This window comes from Cylas formicarius, unplaced genomic scaffold (genome assembly GCF_029955315.1).
Source record: "Cylas formicarius isolate icCylForm1 unplaced genomic scaffold, icCylForm1.1 PGA_scaffold_12__32_contigs__length_19106922, whole genome shotgun sequence".
Lineage (NCBI taxonomy): Eukaryota > Metazoa > Arthropoda > Insecta > Coleoptera > Brentidae > Cylas > Cylas formicarius.
The window spans coordinates 10,747,416-10,767,973 of record NW_026844225.1 but is presented as its reverse complement, the minus strand read 5'-3'; the positions used below and the strand labels follow the sequence as shown (position 1 = coordinate 10,767,973).

The 20,558-nt window shown below is 35.6% G+C and overlaps 1 protein-coding gene and 1 long non-coding RNA gene across 4 annotated transcripts in view; one reads left to right on the top strand and one right to left on the bottom strand.

The window, feature by feature from the left end:
- The window catches only part of LOC132708575 (tyrosine-protein phosphatase 99A), a 455,230-nt gene that overhangs the window by 324,578 nt on the left and 110,094 nt on the right, over positions 1-20,558 (bottom strand). The window lies entirely within an intron of this gene.
- The window catches only part of LOC132708577 (uncharacterized), a 96,184-nt gene that overhangs the window by 31,171 nt on the left and 44,455 nt on the right, over positions 1-20,558 (top strand). Inside the window, exon 2 of the long non-coding RNA XR_009619996.1 lies at positions 13,382-13,441. This is a non-coding gene — a long non-coding RNA (uncharacterized LOC132708577). The remainder of the gene's footprint in view (positions 1-13,381; positions 13,442-20,558) is intronic.

The following is a 20,558-nucleotide window of genomic DNA, read 5'->3' as shown; positions in this document are numbered from 1 at the left end:
CTAGTAAAGTGTACAGCAAGTGAACAAATAGTTTTAAAGTACCGGGCAAAACTAATTTTTAAATTTTTAAATAAAGCACAGTGTAAATCAGCTACATTTATCTAAGTGATATGGGTTAAATCTTAATCTTATTTTTGAGGTTCAGTTGAATTATTAACGAATCACCCTGTACATGCGTGAATTAAAGAAATCGTCAATACGCTGAATTTAAAAATAGCCTACGTCATTGTTGTTTAATTGCATGCATCAGTAATTTACGTATACCCACTTTAAATAGCCCACCATGTGTTATCGATTGCGGATAAAATATTCAAAATTAAATTGCCGTGCGGTGTGGATAAAATCTGCATCAGTATAAAAATATTATGTACGCTGTTTATTAGGTTAATTGCCCGCGTTCAGTGGAAATATATTAAAAATGTGGTACGAAACACTGTTCGGTGAGAAAATTGTGGAAATGCCCATAAATATTGGTGTGCGAATTATTCTCTTTCGTGACTAACCGTAATGGACAGTTTCGTGAACTTTAAATATTCGTGACGCAAATGTTTAACAACTAATCGTATATAGTAATGGAGAAGTGATGTTTTGATTTTTGATCCCACACCTGGGGATGCTGGACATATTCATATTATGACCATTACGGGTTACAGATTATAGATGGCAAAATCCTCTGTTAGATTTTTAAATTTTTGACAAAGTGATTTAAAAATATAAATTATTATTATAAAATATAATAATTTTTTTTATATTCATTTCCGTTTAAGTGGTTTTAATATTGTGCTCATTGACTTGTGGATTTAGGGTGATTTAAGTGTTGCTATTTTATTCAAATTGAAATATTTTTTCAAATTCAAATTTATTTGGCGATATTTACAATAAAACAATTGTTTTCACACGTCAACTATAAAGTATCAGATATCAAAAGATATCACGGTCTATGCATCACTTATTATAATACTAATAAATAAGCAAATACAACTAGTCAAAAGTATAAAACACAAGAATGTACAAACAAATTAATAAAAACGAAATTTACAAAATTTAAATAACACTATGCCAATCCCAACCACAAACACTACGTTATCTACCCAATATTCTTGTATATTGTAGAAAGCCCTTTCAAGTAATTTATTTTTAAGTTCACTAGAAACGCATTCAAGCTTAAATCCCTTAATTTGTTGGGTAATTTATAATATAAGACAGGACCGTAATAGTTATGAAAGTCCCTGCTATGAGTCAATCTTGTAAAAGGCAATCTTATATCAGTTGTCCCACGGATGTTATGTTCGTAGATTTTAGTATTTCTCGTATAGAGATTATCATTCTTCTTCACGTAAATAAGACACAATAAAATATAATGACTTGGCAACGTCAGAATACTGAGGTCAATAAAATATGGTCTTACGTCATCGGCATATCCTATTCCCGACAATACTCTCACCAACCTCCTCACTCAGAGACAAAAAGAGAGTGGTAAGCCAACATTAACACAAACCGAGGCACAAGATCCTTCAGTGATCTAATTAAAAATATATCGCCGGTAATCCTATTACATAATTTGTTTACATGATCTTTCCACGTTAGATGTGGATCAAAATGAAACACTAGTTATTTTATTATTATATTATATATAAGACGTTCTATTATTTAACTTATTATTTAAAGATAGAAAATTGCAATGGTTATATATTGCAACCGTGTCGTCAGCGAACAGTAAGATAGTCCCTTGATGAATATCATTCAGTCTTATGTCGTTTATGTATATTAAGCATATATTGGTTAGTTTTTTTAATATTTGTTGTTAAATTTCGAACAGGCTTCGCCATATGTGTTACTTCTGCATTTTTGTTTGTATGTGAATAAAGGTCATTTATTGCTATTATTATTATTATTGGTATTATTATTACTATTATTAATTATTATTATTGTTATTATTTAGTACCAATACAAACTAATATACTCACATATTTACGAGGGCAGCGCCAACATTTGCCGGTCTGAATATGAAAGAAACAAAGTAGAGTAACATTTTTTTATTATTTTTCAATATAGTCCCCCTTAACTTCAATGCACTTATTACATCTCTTTATTAACAACTCAATCCCTAAAAAAAATATTCTTTTGGTTTGCCTGCAAAATGAGCTAAAGCAGCCTCTTTTAATGCAACTTCGTCGTTAAACCGCCGTCCACGTAAATCCTTTTTCAAATATCCAAACAAATAATAGCCGCTGGGGGCCATATTTGGACTATAAGGAGGATGACCTATCTGTTAGAACCCACACTCTAAATTGGCAGCTTGTGGAACACCAGCAGTATGGACAGGTGCATTATCGTGCAAAAGACGCACGCCTCTGGTCAGTTTTCCTCTACGTTTTACACGTATGCAGTCTTCCAATTTATGTAATAATGTTGCGTAATATTTACCATTGACAATGGTATTAGTTTCTTTAAAATCTGTCAAAACAATTCCTTCACAATCCCAAAAGATCGTGGCCATCACCTTTTTTGTTGACTGGAAGACTCTAAATTTTCTTGGAGGTGCTTCACCCTTACGACGCCACTCCATTGATTCTTTTTTGGATAGTTTCTATAACAGGTTTCGATTCCGTCCTACAAAGTTCCAAAAAAGACCGCGCACACTCGACACGGCGTTGTTTTTGAATAGCCGTAAGGTTTTTCGAAACCCATCTTGCACCAACCTTATGCATACCTAAATGATCATGCAGGATTCGACTAACACTGGTAGCAGAAAGCGTAGTAATTTCTGAGATTTCCTTGATCTTTAAACGTCGATCACTCAATACCACCTCAATATCTTCCGTTATGACGTCCACTGGTCGACCAGTTCTTGATTGAATACGAAGGAGAACTTTGGCCGTACACACCATCCAGCCTTTCTTTAATAATTTTAGGTGCTAACCCTTCTTTTGTCAACAATTTTATGACTGCTCTATACTCAATTTGCGTTATGTGCGACATTTTTTCGGACACGTCTTGTTTAAAATGCTGTCAATAAAAAAATAATTTGACGCAAGACTTCCATTTTTTTTTTGGCAGCCTACTAAGATACTTTAAAAGAAGACAAAGTTTTATCGTGATACTGGAGCTGCATCTATGTCAGGCCGGGAAATTTTGGCGCTAACCTCGTATATCTGAAAAGGTGAATTTTGGCTTGATCTTGGTCTCAGCTATCCTTAGATGAACAATGTGAGTTTCATATCAAAACAATGAAGGATGCTTCAAGCACTTCAAGAATGTTATGTGAGTTATATCTTTTACTAAAAATCAGGTTCCTAGTCCATTTAACTACTCTTTCAATAATAACACTCTGCAAGGATTAACTGAAGTGAAGGATCTCGGGGTGATATTGGGCGAGGGGCTAATATTTCAATAAAAAATTCTTAAACCTGCAAACCTTCTCTGCTTAGACCTGGACTTGGTCACAATCTCACATGATTCCTTAAAGAAGATACTCTGTTTTGGATCGACACTAGTTATCTAAATCGTAATCTTTTTTTGACTTATTTAAAATATCCTACAAAATAAATTAATAAATAAATAGGATAATTCTATATTCTATTTATCATTAAAAAATATAATAAAATTTTGAAAACAGAAAAAAAGACCTTTTTCTTTGGCTTCTTTATGTGTAAGATTGTTGGACATCTCTTTTTTATGTTTTGTTTTATCCTTTCCTCTTTTTTTGTATTGTTGTTAACTAAGCTTTGCATATTGTCAGAAATCACTGTTACGGGTTTAACCTGTTTGTGTTCCCAAGAGCAAATAATTAGTAATTTTAAGTATTTAGTTTTGACCAATTTCCACTCAAATATCTTTTCTGATATCAATCTTTCTCAAACCATTTTTGTAATCTGGTTTAATCAGCAACGGTTAAGAATGGACGGTGCGATGTATAAGATTTTTTATATAAATTAGCCACAGATCCCGCATGGAATGCACCTATTTGCGAAGGGTAAAGACGTAAGCCGCTTTTAATATTTTTTGGTTGCTTATATCTTTTTATAGATTCTCGGATTTTTCGTTGGGGGTTGCTTTTGGACCCATTGCCCTTGGAAGATTTTGGTTAAATATATTTTGTGATGGAACGCTTAATATCTTTAATGCGGAAATTATTAGAGAGAAGAGCAGATATAAGGTGTTTTAATTCTGGATTGAGTAAAGTAATCTAAAATTCTGAGAGTGTGTGGCCCATTTGAAAGCTCTGATTAGTTTTTGCGTGTAACTAAGGCTCGGGTTGATTGTTATTTCTGAAATTTCGTTAAGTGATCTGTTTCATACTCGCTTATATATCTACGTCGGCTGAGCGCTTACGTCTGCAGTGTATTGCGTGGAAATACTCTTAGTTAGCAGTTTAGACTAAACACAGTTCAACTTCTTGTCGCGTTCAAAAAGGGTGTAACTTTTTCTGGCTCCCGTTCACTTTGGCCGCTATCAGAACCGATCAATATAAAACGAAATGTCCTGTAAGGAGTGCAATACATCGCTATCTGCTCAAAGGCCCAGTGTTAAGTGCAGTGGTTGTGACTGGGACTTGCATGCGGAATGTGTGGTTCTGTCGAAAGAGGCAGGTTCTTGTATGACGCGCAGCAAACTAAAAAATTTTAGAATATTCTGCGGTAAATGCAACAAGCAGGAGTACAAGCTTGATCAACTAGTTAAAAAACTTGAGGCAAGAGATAGACAGTTGGATGAGCTGAATAATAGGTTGCAGAGAATGGAAGCAACCTTCCACAGTCGCATAGCGGCTCTCGAGGCTGCGATCGCCAGTTCAACTAGTTCTCCTCCCAACCCTGAAGCATATGAGCGCCTTAAACACTCTGCCAATATTATCATCTCAAAACTTCCCGAGTCTGATCCAGATCAAGATAAGCAATCGGCAACGGATATTATATATCAGATAACGAATGAAGTTCTAAACGTCTCAGTACTTCCGGTTGATGAGGAAAGCTCTAGAGTTCGACCGCTAGAGGTCGTAGTTGGAAATCCTGAAATGGTTAAAAAATTCCTAAAACAGAAGAACAAGCTTCTTACTGGACCGTTTTGGAATGTTAACATATTTGACTACCAGACGCCCCCTCAGCGCGACTTTTTGAGGCAGAAAAGGAAGGAACTGAAGGACATACACGAGAGAGGTGAAGAGCAGTTAACAACCAAATATATTAAAGGTGTGCCTTCAAGCCTTGTTTCCTTGCCTATTGTTTACCCCAATCTTTGATCATTGGCTGCCAAATTTGATCCACTTGTTGCTTATGTGCGTTCCTGTCTGTATTCTAATAACTGCTGATCATATTGCCGGTACTTACAGGATCAAGCTCTTAGATTTAATGATGGATCAGATGGTGGACGCTGTTTGTCTGTCATTTACCAGTTCTAACTTTAGTTTTTCACTCGCCTGTGTATATAGACCGAGCGATTTTATTGATAATGATTCTAATCTTCAACTCTTAGAATCCATGGACAATTTTGTCACAAATTCCGTCAAACCTGTTATTGCTGGCGACTTTAAATTCCCAAGAATATCCTGGCCTGTTACTTTAAACGACTTTGTCCCCACTTCCATGGAATACATGTTCCTAGATTTTTTGTCAGATTGTAATCTTAGTCAACTTGTTGAAGAACATACGCGCTTCCGAGAAAACGACGCTCCGTCAACTCTTGATCTGGCAATTACCCCGGATTCCAATTTACTTGACAAATTGGGGCTTGATTCCCCAATCGGCAAATCTAATCATGTCGTTATTGAGTTTTGTATTCAAGCCTTATGTTATCCCAAGCAGGTCAATAATCGCAAAATGTTATGCAGGACAAATTTTGCAAGATTAGCTGAAAACCTTTCCCACCATAAGCTATTATCTTGATTCGGGTTTAAAAGTCATCGTCGGTTGGAATTACTTCCTAACATTTCGCTAGCACGAGTGGCGAGCTTCTTCAGAGGTCCTTCCATCTCCCTCTTGTCCTTCGCTGACCTGATGGTCTGCTGGATCTTCTTTGTAGACTTAAAGATTGTTTTGATGTTGTGTCTTTTCAATACTCTGCCAATCCTGTCGGTGACACTCGGAATATACGGCAGATATACGTGGGAGGTGGAGGGTCGTTGTTCGGTATCCCGTGATGTTGATGATCTTGAGTTCATTGACCTCTCGATCTCCCTCTTGCTGTAGCCATTTGCCTAGAACGCAGTTTTCAGGGGTTCAAGTTCCATCTGGAGGTTCTCCGGTTCGCAAATCCTTCGGGCTCGTTCTGTCAGGGTTCTGATAACCCCACATTTTTGACTTGGGTGATGATTGGATAGAGCATGCAGGTATCTGCCCGTGTGGGTTGGTTTTCTGTACACTGTGTGGCCCAGCTTGTTACCTCGCTTCCTCACTAGTACGTCCAAGAGTGCAAGTTGTTAGTCATTTTCAGTCTCCATAGTGAACTGGATGCTGGGATGCTGACTGTTGAGATGCTGCAGAAAGTTGTTGAGCTTGCCCATACCATGTTTCCAAATCACGAAGTTGTCATCCACGTACCGGAACCACGGTGCTGGCTTGTACTCTGAGGTCTCGATCGCTTTTTCCTCAAAGTGTTCCATAAATAAGTTGGCTATAACCAGGCTTAATGGGCTTCCCATTGCCACTCCGTCCACCTATTCGTAGAAGTTCCCCTTCCACACGAAATAGCTACTGGTCAGACAGACTTCAAAAAGTTTGCAAATATCGACAGGAAATATCCTGTTCACCAGGTCCAAGCAACTCTTCAGAGGTACTTTGGTAAACAGTGAGACGACGTCGAAGCTCCCAAGGATGTCGTTTTGTTCAATATTGATATCTTGAATCTTGCGCACGAAGTCGGTGGAGTCCTTGATGTCAACTTATTTATGGAACACTTTGAGGAAAAAGCGATCGAGACCTCAGAGTACAAGCCAGCAACGTGGTTCCAGTACGTGGATGACACCTTCCTAGTGTGCCTAGTGGTGTTCCCCAGGGACCCGTGCTGGGACCAGTACTATTCTTAGTGTATACCGTGGATTTGCTCTCCAGCATTGATTCTCATGTGAGCGCTTATGCTGATGACACTAAATTAATTGAAAATCCTTCAACACATGCGGACGTATTGCAGAGAGACTTGAATACCAATAGCCAAGTGGTATTCAACTTGGCTATTGCCGTTGAATGCTCAATAGTGCTCGGTGCTGCATGTTGGTAAGAACAATCCCGGTTTGAACTATTATATCAATGAAAATTTTGTGTCAAGTGTCGATTCTCAGATGGACCTAGGTGTGACAGTAACTAATGATCTTGCGTGGTCTGTACATGTATCAAATATTGCAAACTGCGCGTTATTTTTGTTAAAAAAGACTTTTTAAAATCCTACTCCTCACATCGCTTGCAGACTTTTTACCACTTACATTCGCCGCATCCTGGAATTTGCTTCCCCAGTCTAGAACCCATGGCTATTGCTGGAAAGAGTGCAACGAGCCGCTACGCGCTGGCCACTTCAACTTAGACAAACACCTTACGATGACCATCTCAAATTACTTAGTCTGCCAACATTAAGTCAGCCTCGGCTGCGAGTGGATCTCATCCAAATGTATAGGTTTGCGCATGACCAATTTCCATCTGACGTGCCCTTTGTGGTCTTAAGCAATGATGAACGCCTACGTGGTCATCCGTTTAAAATAAGAAAGGAACAATTCAGGACTTCACATCGCCTGCATTTTATAAGTTACAGGACTTTCGATTATTGGAACAGTTTACCCCCAGATGTTGTGTGTGCGCCGAACTTGTCTGTATTTAAACGTCGCTTGGACAGCGTATTGTTTCTCAGCAATAATAATAACTCGGGCTCAATGCTGCCCTCTATTATCATTTCAAAAGAGTGACGACGAGTCAATAGGTCGGATTGTTTTAACTGTTTGTCCCTATGTAATCTCAGTTAATAACCGTATTAGGGTAAGCCTCTTAGTAAATCCAAACAACAAAACTTAAATACTGACAGTTCCATTAAAGCAGTATTATAAATAAAACAGGATATTATTATGGTATTACCGAATACAAAGCCGGTCCGACAAACGCGGAATAATAGTTCGAAAAGTTTCTCGTCTACACCTGCCTCGGGGAAACTTATCAACGTTAATCTGACGAATGGTTCCAAAAAGCGTTGAGCAACGCAAGCAAAGCTAATGGTTAGCTGCCACTATTTCGACTTCGTTTGTTCTAGAGACTAATTAATAAGAATTAAACCACTGCCAACTACCGTCGCGTTGACAAAAGGTCCAATTCTGAAGTTTTAAAATCGCTTTCTTTGCACGAGGGCTGCGAGAGTTTGAGCTTTAAAAAAATCGTAAAGGATTGGTTGAGAAATTTCTAGCTATCGCGCGATGCTTGGAATTTGACTCTTCTATTAAAATTGATTGATTAAAATGTTTATGATCAGAGTATACTTGTTATGATGTGATGGTAAAATTGGTAGCATATCCAGTAAATGGTGTGGAAATATATTCAGTTGTGGTAGTTTTGTCTTTATCAATCTTACTTACTTACTAATTAAATGGATAAAGGCTAAACATAGTTCCCTAGAGCAATCTCGTCCTCCAGTTTCAAAGAATCGGCGCCAAGGCATAAAGTCAACAGACCTTTAAAGGTAGACAATGCTTGACTCTTATCTGTGCAAAGAGCTGGAAGTTTTATTCGATTATACGTTTTTGTTTGCTGAAAATATCGTTCAAACATGTAATGGTGCAGTGAAATTGTTGGAATTTATATTTCGGAATGCAAGTGACTTTGAGTGCGCTCTACTTTAGGTAAATAAAGTCAAGTTGGAATATCGTTCAGCTAGAAAACGTTTAAACGAAATTTTTAAAATTTTTAGATTTCATACGTAATGGTGTCTTTCCTCTAACAGCCAAGCACGTTCTTTTTTATTTTTATTTTGGTTTTCTCATTATAAGAAGAAAAGTTAATTAAAGATTTTCTTCTTTCTTCCGTGGTATTTAGGTTAACCTGACTTATCATCAATTATCAAAAAGTTATATTTGCATCGCAGAATGTCTCGAAGATTGAAAATGTCTCAAAATTTGTACTTTCTTTGAGTATTTTTTATCAACTTGCGTTGTTACTATGTGGTACAACTTTATTTAAAAATCAGGTATTGGATTTCAACAAAAATTTCCTTACTCATTTTTTGCGGTAAACAGAAAATATACAGGCTCGGTCAAAAAGCAGATATTGTTAGCAAGTTCCTTTTTTTTTTAAATGGAGAATCATTTTTTAAATACGTTTAAGAATTCTGCATCAAATTTCACGAATAATTCATGTAGCATATTTTATACGTACCTCTTACTTTTTATGGCCAAAAGAATAAAAAATAGAAATTTCATTTTGAGATAAACAAGCAAGTCGCTAGTACCACCAAAGTTCTTAAATTATCACAATTACGTAAAAAAAGTAAATAAAGTGAATATGGCTCAAAGAATTGAAGTTTTAATTTTTAACGGATATGGATAAAGAAGTTTGCAATTGTTCTTGACGATATGCTCATGTGTTTAAAAACCATTTCAACACATTACTCAGGATATTTGCATTAATTTGCCTTTTTTCTTATGTAACTCTTTAATATTTAATTTCTTTAATTCATCAGGGATTATTTGTACTCCGATATCTGGCGATAAAAAAAATGATTTAAATTGCACATAGTCTCACAAAACTGTATCCTGCGATCATCTTTGTTCAGCTCCATTACTAATCTTGTTTGTATACATTCTCGGCTTTTTCGTTGGTAGAATTAATTTCATGCAATAATTTTAGTTTTATCCGCTGATGAGTTTATTTGTCGTAGTATTAAGCCTTTTTTACGTTCTTTAAGCTTAGTTGATATTTTTCGTCCGGTCTCTCCGATATATTCGGATCGGATGACCCCCTGCAATTTTTTCTTGTTCCCAAAACTCAAGAAGCCCGTAAAGAAAAGAAAAAAAAGAACTGAAAGCTATGCCAGAAAGTGTTTACCAGAATTGCTTCGAGGATTGGCAAAAACGTTTGCACAAGTGTATTATATCTTTGAAAGGTACATCATTAATTTTTATGATTGAATAAATAATTTTTGATAAAACTTAACAGTCACCTTACTTTTTGAACGCACCTCGTATAAGCAGGTACAGAGTAAAATGCGAGCCAGTTTCATTTAAGCTCTGAAGAAGCCAAAAGTATGATTGGCGAAACATCAGCATCAGATTTGTAAATGATAACCTTGTACGGATAATACTTTTCTTCTTTTAATACACGCAAAGCTGTTCGTTGGCTAACATCATTATTTGAAGCTACTTCAGAATTTGCACTTCTAATAAAATGTTTAATATTATTGTGTTCTTATTTTTAACGACCTCTATACATTTTACTTACTCAATGTAGATCTTGTAATGGATCCTTCTGAATATTTTGCATTAAACAAATTACAAGCTTCATCTTGACTACTCGTTTTGTTTCCATATCCAATAAAAATTAAAATTTTGCTCATAAAAAGTAAAGGATAGGTATTAAATATGGTATTTGAATTATGCACCTCCTTTTTGATCCACTCTGTATATTTTATGTTTGCTGAAAAAAATTATGGACGTGTTCGAGCATTTTTCTTGAAATCCGATAACTGATTTTTAAATGAATTTGTTCCATATGTTAGCGGATTCTGTTCCCATGCATAATTCGGATGGTTGTTCAAATCGTATTGATATCATATTTCAATCCGCCTAATGTATGTACTTACCTGGATAAATATGAAGCGAGAGTGTTCGGGTCAGTGTTGACGATTTGATGTGTTTCTATTTGAGACCGCAGTAGCTTAATACTAATAACGGGAGGGACTAGTGTACAACATTTCTAACGCACTAACAACAAATTGATCGTCTTTCTGGTTATTATGCCCTACTGAATGTTTGAACGTGGATCGAAATCATGGCAACGTTTAAAATATCATTTACTGACGTTCCTGGGTTAAACAAACTATCGATTTGTCGTTTTTGCCGATTATTCTTTTTTTGTTGCTAAAGCTTGGGATTTATGTTGTGCTTTATATTTTTGAAATTCTTGAACATTCAATACCAAAAACCAGGAAAAATGATGCAGGTAAAGTCTGTTCATAGATATAAGAAAGTGACTAACTGATACGAATTAAGGAAAGATCCGGCTGTAAGCTGTAGAAGAATGAAATATGGCCGAACAGGTCCGTACTTTGCTTAGAATTTAATAATTTGGGGTTTTGTTAGGAAAGATACTAAACAATATTTATTACTACTTAAATTACTTAAAATTATTCACATAATATATCAGTATCACTATCGCTATCATCGCCTGTTCTAATTATTATTTGTTCTATATTATACGATATACGATTGTTTTGCTTTTTCTATATGTTTAACAGAATTTGCCCAACTTTGTGGAGGGATGTTAAAAACTTCGGTTTCTATAAGTTTGAGGACATTGGAGTTAACACGGGGAAAAACATTGTTACGACGATTGGCAGATTTCAGTTGGTGCCAAACATGTTCAATGGGATTAAATATACAGTGGTGAGGTGGAAGCCTTAAAACTGTATGCCCTACATTTTTTGCGTAATTCTCACCGACGTCTTCCTTTTGAAGGTTCAAGCTTTGTAGAACCTCAATTAATTGCTTTTTGGTATAATCTTCTTGAAAATCAATGTCGTTATTATACATGTAGTTTTGGATTGTTGCTTTTGTGTCACATGAGGAAGGGGTTTTAGTCAACTGTCTACTGTGATAACTTGCGACAATCCAGGAAAGAATCTTTAATATTTCTTGCAGACAGAGGAAGTCCATTTGGAATCCAACCATCTTTAGAGCCAGCCTGCAAAATAGTTATTCTTTTACCTCTTTTTGATGGCATGCTTGTTTTACACTTATCAATTGAGTCAACCCAACCGGGGTATCACAAGTGTCGAACCAGGTTTCATCCAAGTAAATAATTGGCGTTTGTTGTTCTCTGTAAATCCTAATTTTTTCTAGATATTCCAGTCGCCATTTCCGAATTCTAAAAGGCTCCATTAAAACTAGCCTTTTGTCAGTTTTTTACCTCTAAAACCCATGTGTTAAAGACACTTCCATAAGGTAGTTCTGCCACATTTAACACCGGTTTCACGCTTTGTTCCTCGTATAACTGGTAAATTTTAAGCCGTATTATATCTTGATCACTTTCATCTACACTCGAGAAAGTGTCAGCATCGCTTCTTTTTTTCCTCGCTGAAATGGGATTATTCACAATTTTCAGTTCACAATACAGTTAATGTTGAAATTTTCGTCAATGTCTAAAGATGCTTACTTCTGGCACCACGTTCAATGAGAGTCAAATAAACATTGTTTATAACTTCCTTAGTCTCAATAGATTAGTGTTTTCTACATTTGGGCGGGACCACCTCCTGAGATACACTAGACTCGCATATATTTTGCATAATTCGCACACGATTCAACACATGCTTTATTACACACGAAATAAACATGATTACTAATAAACTTAAACTAAGTAGTATACCAAACCAAAGAATATTAAAAACAGGTAGGTATAAAATTATTTACTATTACGGACCACAATTTTACCTGAATTAAAATTCCGAAACTTTAGGTAATAATCTTGTATGTTAATGACCACCCTTGGATAATCCCCGCCAAAAGCAACTGGTCACTTTCTTATATCTATGAACAGACCATACAAAAAGTAATTATAAAAAAGCCATTTACTGACTTAATTCAAGAAATCATATCTTGTACCTTACGCCTGTGTATAATAACAAAATAGTAATATTTAAAGCGATTCATACATCAATCGTTAGTTACCACATCTGTTTCGCCATGATAGAAGGCTACATCGTCCCGACAGTGGCTGGTAGTCTTCTATTGGGTAGGTAGGTACTACCTGTCCGCCATTATCGAAGCAGTGGGGTCTGCAATCATGGCCGTCGTTGATGCGATCGTCATTGGGTCGTTGCGGTGCAATATAATAGGTACGCAGGAAAGAGAAGGGGAAGAGAGGTTTTTATATCATTGAAATGAACTATAATAATAGTTTCTTCAAGGAACAACCAACTTTTATATATGGCATACCTTAATTTTACATTTTATTAAAATGGAAAAACACGTAACTAAATATTTGGCATCGTTACAAGAATGTCCACCATTTTTGCGTCTCATCAACCGCAGAAGTCGACCGTACATTTGTTTTTTCGTCAAAAATTTAACCAAAGTTTGATTTCTTTTAATTTAAAACTTTTTGAAAGCTTCATTATTAATTGTCTCTTTTTGTTTTCACATACGGAAATTCGTGGCATAAATTGTTCTTTTAAAATGTTTATATTTGTCATATTTTTACAGAGAAGGGGTCACGTGTTGATGCGGTAGGGTTTGCGCATAGCGCCCTCAGCAAGCAACTAGGTAAGTTTCTAATTTCTCACTCAACTGGAGATATACAGGTATCAATTCTTCCTTAAAAAAAACACCTTGAATGTTGTGTAAGTTCGACACAATTGTATAGGGCTTAGTTGTGACAAATGCAGTATCTTGAGTTTCAAGATTTCCCTTTCGTTTTGGATTATTTTAATTAATAAGAAACATGGCCGATTTTGCGCTCCATTTCTTCCATCTGAATTATTAAAACATGCCGAGCCGATGGCCCCACAACACACGTAAAGTATAAACCACGGATAATTACCCTTATTAATAATTTTAATACGTATCCGCTTCAACTGCTGTTAACAAAAAAAAATGGGGGGAACCACCCATAAAAACCCCAGAAAAATTCACTAGCAAATCATTATTTTAAGGACGCGATATTAATTTGGTTGTCCGGGATGTATGTGGCCATTGTAAATTCGCTCCTTTTTAGTCTCTGTTGCCCCTGAAACATTTAAATAAATTACCGTCGATTTTTCACCGGTTCCAATTTTAGCGTCGCGACGCCACGGGCTTGGCGGTTCGCCGTAAACCTTTACTTGAATTACTTCGTTGCAGATGGAAATGACATGCCGACCGTCCTAATTGTCTAATTATTAACCGTCGGTCACTATAGAAATTAAGCTTCCACAAGTTTTCCAAAAATTTGCTACTTCCAATTGATTTTTTTGCATCCTAGTCTTACTCATTAGCTTGACCTAACTGAGTGAAAGGAACTAATGGAAGGAATAGTCTATTTTTTAATTAATTTCATTATAATTTTGGTGATCTTTCTGTTCTATATCTGTTTTGAGCATTTTTTCTTTCAGATATTTTTCTACCACTCATGAGTTTTTTGGCTTGCCTATTGTTTCTTTACAACTTCTTTAAAAGCAAACTATCAAGCCACTTGAGAGACAAACTTGGAATTCTTCGTGTTTCTGGCACTTCTCTAGTGATTTGTTCCGATTTCCTTTTCAATTTTGAGCGTATTTTTTATTGGCGAATGTAGAAATTCAAGAAAAGAAATCTAATTGCTCTAATTATCCTAAAAAATAGTTATAACTTATTTCAAGTACATCTTTGAAGGTCCATTTGAGATAAAATAATCTCTATTCTTTCTGGAGAATAGGCTTACAAATGGAGAACACTCGGAATACACTCTGGGAGACAAGCCTGTAACGGTTCATTCTTTGTCTCCTGCTTTTGTTTGAGGAGTTTTCTCAAAATTTTTTGTATTTGATCAAATTGGCGTGGAAAGTGCTGTAGATAAACAAAATTGGATAGACGAGGAAGTTTTTCAGTTAATACATTTTTATGAACATCAACTACAAAGACAACTAGGTTTATTTATTATCGATTGATATACGTCCGGTTTCATGGTTGTGGTCGGCAACTGCTGATGAGTTTGTTGTAGTCTTAAAGCTTTCATGTTCTTTGAGTCTAGTTTATATTTTTCGTCCTCTCTGTCCAATGTATTCATTGCCGCATATGCATGGAATGCTGTAAACTCCTGGCATCTCAAACGGCATTTTGTCTTTAACGGATGGAAGATGTTGAGAAATGTTTGGACAAGTGGTAAATCTGATTTAGACATTACATTTCTTAGGAACTTTTGATATGTTTTGAATGTAACGATTAAGTTTTGTGATTAACTAGTCCAAGGTGCAGTATTAAAATTGCACATCACTTAGTAACCCTTCTAAAGACTTCTCTGGAATTTATTATAAATATACTGTGTCAAAATCACATTCGAATAAAATAAAACTTGACTTGGGCAAACGAAGTTTTTCTTCCAGAAATAAATATCCCAAGCAACATTTTTAGTCGCCGTTATGGGGAACATTTTGATGGTAAAGTACTAAAAATTAAAAAAAATAATTGCGTTTATAATTTTCTAAGAAAGCATAGAGTAACTTTTATTTATCACTTCTAAGTTACATTTACTTCGAAATGCATGTTTTCATGTTGACGTAATACAGACTTTTAAATCGAAAGATAATTTTAAATATTTGAAACTGCACTGTGGAAACGACTTCAACTACTACTAAGTTCCATTTGGAACTTCAACCTATATTTTGTGAAAGTGATCATCAGCGTACGTTGTCAAAGTTGTCAAGTCAAAGTTACTTTGAAGTATGAAACTTTGTTGTGATTTTAAATCGGAATGGGGAGTAAAACTCACCTTGTAGCAGATTTCTCGAGTACGATGACAGTAAATTTCACGTCGGATATCCCTATACAGTTGTGTTAATTTGAAGGATTTTTTGAAGTCGCGAAAACTTGAAAGTTACTATCATCATTACGGCAATATAATAAAAGCTTTTGTAACGCAGTCGAGTAATAGCGACCTTTTAATATAACTTTAAGCGAGACTTCAACGTAATTTTTCATAGTAACAATTCCTTTGCAAATTCTATTGAAACTACTTAGAAGTGCGGAAACTATAAAGTTTTCATTTGTGGTGATAATTACTACGTAATTATTCGAACTCGCTAATATAGAGTAATAAAAACTGTAAAAAAGTAATAATTACGTAACAAGTACTTTTTCGAAGTTCCCACCCCAGTTACCGCAGCTTTGATGCTGTTTGGGATAGCTCCTTGCCAGAAATTATTGGCTTAGCATTCTAGTTAAGAGGGCTCATTAATTGAATGGAATTAATGCTGCGTATACAGAGTGCAGTAATGGCTAAAAAGTTTGGTTCAATCGAAATAACTGCATTCAGAGAAATAGTTTATCGCCAAAAGCTTTCGGTTAAAGTTCATCCGATATGAGATTAAAATAGGTATTATCAAACTTTCAAAGTACAATACAATAATCAGTATCCCAATAACAGTAGTTTCTTGGGCGATGTTCAGCTCAACCAAATTAGCACTGTCCCGTTTTGGCACACTCGTTCAGAATTAATGTTATTGACAGTTGCGATCGGAATTGAACAAACGAATTGTTTTTATTTTTGCGCTTTAATGTGGCGAACGCAAGGCGGCATTGTGATTTTAATTTCAGCAAAATTCACTTTATAAATCAAATATTTCATTTTGCAATTTTGAAAATCAATTTGAAAAACGCCGCGTTACGCATTTTTTTGACATATAAATGGAAAATTATTTATCGCGGTTTGGGCTTATCTTATTAATCGGCCGACAAATAAATAAATAGCCAATAGCCAAAAGGTTTCGATTTGACACGCGGGAAAAAAATGTATTCGCTCAGTATCGTTAATAATGAATGATAGATGCCGGCGTCATTTTTAATTGACACGTGGTTTCGGTGGTTTGCCAGCTATTTCACGAGAAATGATACACGACAAATTAATTGGAGTACAAACGATAAGCAGTTTTTTTCCCGCCAAGTGGAGAGCTTATTATCGTCGGTAATCTTTAATATTTACGGAAACAGGGTGTCCCATAAATAATAGTAAGTCGAAAAATTTTCTTGGGCAAAATTTTGAGATTTAGCCAAATCTAGTTTAGTTCAGACCATACAGAATGTCGAACAGACATTGTTCTTCTTCTTCTTCTTGTATCAGCTTCTCGTTTGGAGGTTGCTGATCATCATGGCTACCTTCACTTTTGATACTGCTGATCTAAATAATTCAATTGACGATTGACCAAACCATTCTCGAAGATTGCGCAACCAAGAGATTCTTCGGCATCCTACACTTCGTCTACGTACAATTTTGCCCTTCATAATGAGATTTAGCAGCTCATATCTTTTACTGCGTGATATATGCCCCAGGAACTCAAGTTTGCGTTTTTTAATGGCAAAGGGTATTTCGAGTTCTTTGCCCATTCTTCCTAACATATCCTCGGTTGTAGTTCTACTCATCCACCAGACTCTCAGCATGCGTCTATAAGTCCACATTTCAAAAGCTTTCAACCTCCTTGTGGTTTTTCTATTCAGCCTCCAACCTTCCAAGTCATAAAGCAACACAGAAAATACATAGCATTGGACAATTTTTGTTCTTACTGTTACGATATGAAGACTTTTCTTGCCTGTTCAATGCGTGTCAGGATTTCCTGTTAATGTTGAACGTCTTCATTAATTATGGTGCCAAGATATTTGTAGTGTGTTACTTGTTTAATAGTTTTGACTTCTACGATGAGCTGACCTGTTGCTTGCTTCCTTTTTGTTATCACCATCATTTTAGTCTTGTTGTTCATGTTGAGACGGTAATCTTTGCTAGTTTTCACTACTTTGTTTAATAGTCTCTGTAAATCCTCGAGAGAACCCGCACACAAAACAGTGTCGTCAGCTTACCTAATATTATTAAGGATTTTCCCATTTATTACTAACTCAGCTGAAGCTCAGTCTTCCAATGGTTCTCTAAAAATGTTCTCCCAGTATATGTTGAATAGCACTGGCCCTGACACCCTTCCGTATGCTGACCTCTTCGGAGAAAGCGTTATCTATTCTGACCTTAGCGGCTTGACCCCAATACAGCTTTGAAATAATCTGCATGTCGTGATAGTCAACGTTCAGTTTTTGTAGGATTTCCATTAGTTATTCATGCCTCCTATTATCAAACGCTTTACTATAATCTACAAAGCAAACCTATAGATCCTGATTGACGTCTAGACATCTCTGGGCAAGAACGTTAAAGGCGAAAATGGCTTCCCGAGTTCCAAGCCCATTGCGGAATCCAAATTGATTGTCAGAGGTTTCAGTTTCGCATATGTTGTGTATTCTGGCGTGCACAATTCTTAGGAGTATTTTCAGAACAGGGCTCATTAGACTTATCGGTCGGTGGTCGCCACATTTAGATGATCGAGATTTTTTTGGGATTGGAACAAAAGTAGACAGAAGTCACCAGAACCAGTCTTGTATATGTCTTCGAACAGATCTAACAGTGCCTGCATCGAATGTTCGTCAAGCAATTTCAAAAGCTCACAATTCACATCGCTTTCATCATCACTGCTTTTCCAAATTTTGCTATCCTTATAGCGTGGTCAATTTCTTCTCTTGTTATTAGAAGTGGGTTCTCGGTTGTTGTTAGCTCGTAGTCAGTTGCTCGTTGGTCATTGCAAAGCTGCTTTATATAAGTTCTCCAAATCTCAAGCATATTCTCGATGTCCAAAATTATTGAATTTGGTTTGTTTCTTAAGATACCTGAGTCTCTTTTCGATCTAATACCAACTACTTCCATTATCTTTTTGTATGCATATTAAAGGTATCGTATTTGCGTTCCAAGTCCTATATTTCACCGTTCCTTCATCCAGTTCTCCTTCGCTTCGCGGATTTTGTTACGAATAATGTTTTAAATGGACTTGTATTCTGCTTCATTATTGTTTTTATGTTTTCTTCTCTCTTGCATAGGTGATAAAATTTCTTGTGTCATCCACTTCTGTTTTGGCACCCTCCTGTCCTTCTGCAATATTTCTTTTTGTGTTGTTACTACGGTATCCTTAATTTTTTCCCATTTTGGGTTTCGCATTTTTGAAAAACGGCTGCCGAAACGCGAAAGGCCGTCTTTAATTATTATGGATAATGCATCGAGAAGAAAGGAAGAAATCAATTGGCTGCTCAATAAATAATTACCCAGAAAATAGTCAATAGTTAGAATTTGGTTGCATTTTCTCGCTCCTTTTTTTAATCAAGAGGAATCAGTTTTTTGTCAAGCACGTTTGGAAAAATGCCTTTGTAAATGGCTGTTATACTGATAAAATAAATGTGATATTTGATTAAATTTGACATGAGCACGCTGTGTGTTATTAGATCATTGAAATCTATGCTGAATATGTTTTTAAAAATTACGAGATTTCTACAGGGTGTTTTCTAATTGAATGTCAATAATTAAGGGGACGACTTAAAAATAAATCTGCAAATGTCATTTTTTAAAGGAAATCAGTGGCGTGCCACTGCACTGGCTAAATCGTGAATTTTTTTTGTGAAAAATAAAATATCTCCTTTTTACTTTTACAGTTTTAATGAAATAAAATAACATCCTTTATTTTAATTAGACTACTTTCTAATTGATTACTTTCATAGCAAGATTTTAGACCGATCGATTTTTGTTGTCTTATGCCGTTTTTTTGTCCTGGGTTTTTGACGATGCAGCTACTTCCTTATATCCGTATATTTAAAAGAAATTGCTATTGTATATCTAAATGACGTTGACGATTCTATATTTTTTTAGTTAATTGAAGACAATAAATATATTGACTATTCAGACGAAGACATTGCTCACGTGTCCTATAATGGTAAAACCTAATTTTTCGCAAAAAACTAATTTCCTATCAAATTGGATTTTATACATTGTATTCGGCGTATTTTATTCCTTTGCGAGGAAATCGTTTACTTTCCTCGCTCGTGATTTACTCACTGATTTGAGTTGAATTTTAATCATAAAGAAGCACAAAAGAATCCCACGGTAATGAGCAACCCTGTATAATTTTTTTACGCTTCTCGCTCCGGGCCTGAACTCGTCACGTTCTTATCTACATTGCTAATTTATTTTGAACTCGCAAAAATCTTTGTAATGCGGGAACGCCTAATTCGTAATTGCTCGTAAGAAAATATAACTCCATTTATTAAAAGTAATTGCCTTTAGACTTTGTTATATTTTTTTTATTTTATAAATTGGCCTATTTATTTTCCGGGGCGAATTCGGCGGGGCCTTTAAAATTTTAATTTGCATGGAAAAACTGGGAAAGTTTAACGTCGGGATCAACCGGAACGCTCCTGTCTTCAGCATTAAAAGTAATTATGCTCGCGAAGCCGCATATTTTTAGGTGGCGTCGATCATCCGAAGCGGCCATTTTTTTTCTTTTTGCGTCGTTAAATTATTATTCCCCCTAATCATATTTTTTGTAAGTTAAATAAAAGTCAACAAATGGATCAGGGACAAATGGAGCGGAACATTAATTTGTGTCCTGGTTCCGGACATAATTTCCTGCTGGCACCTTTTTTTGAAAATCATCAAAATAATTGAATATTTGTAAACTCAAAAAATTCAGGTTTGACCCATATCATATTTTAAGTTGAAACGCATTATTATTTTGATGTCGATGGGGGGGGGGTACTTATTTTTTAAATATTTCTCAATTATTAGTAAATAGGATTGAATTTATTTTTAATTATTATTTTTATTATTTTTAATTATTATGAACATTTAAAA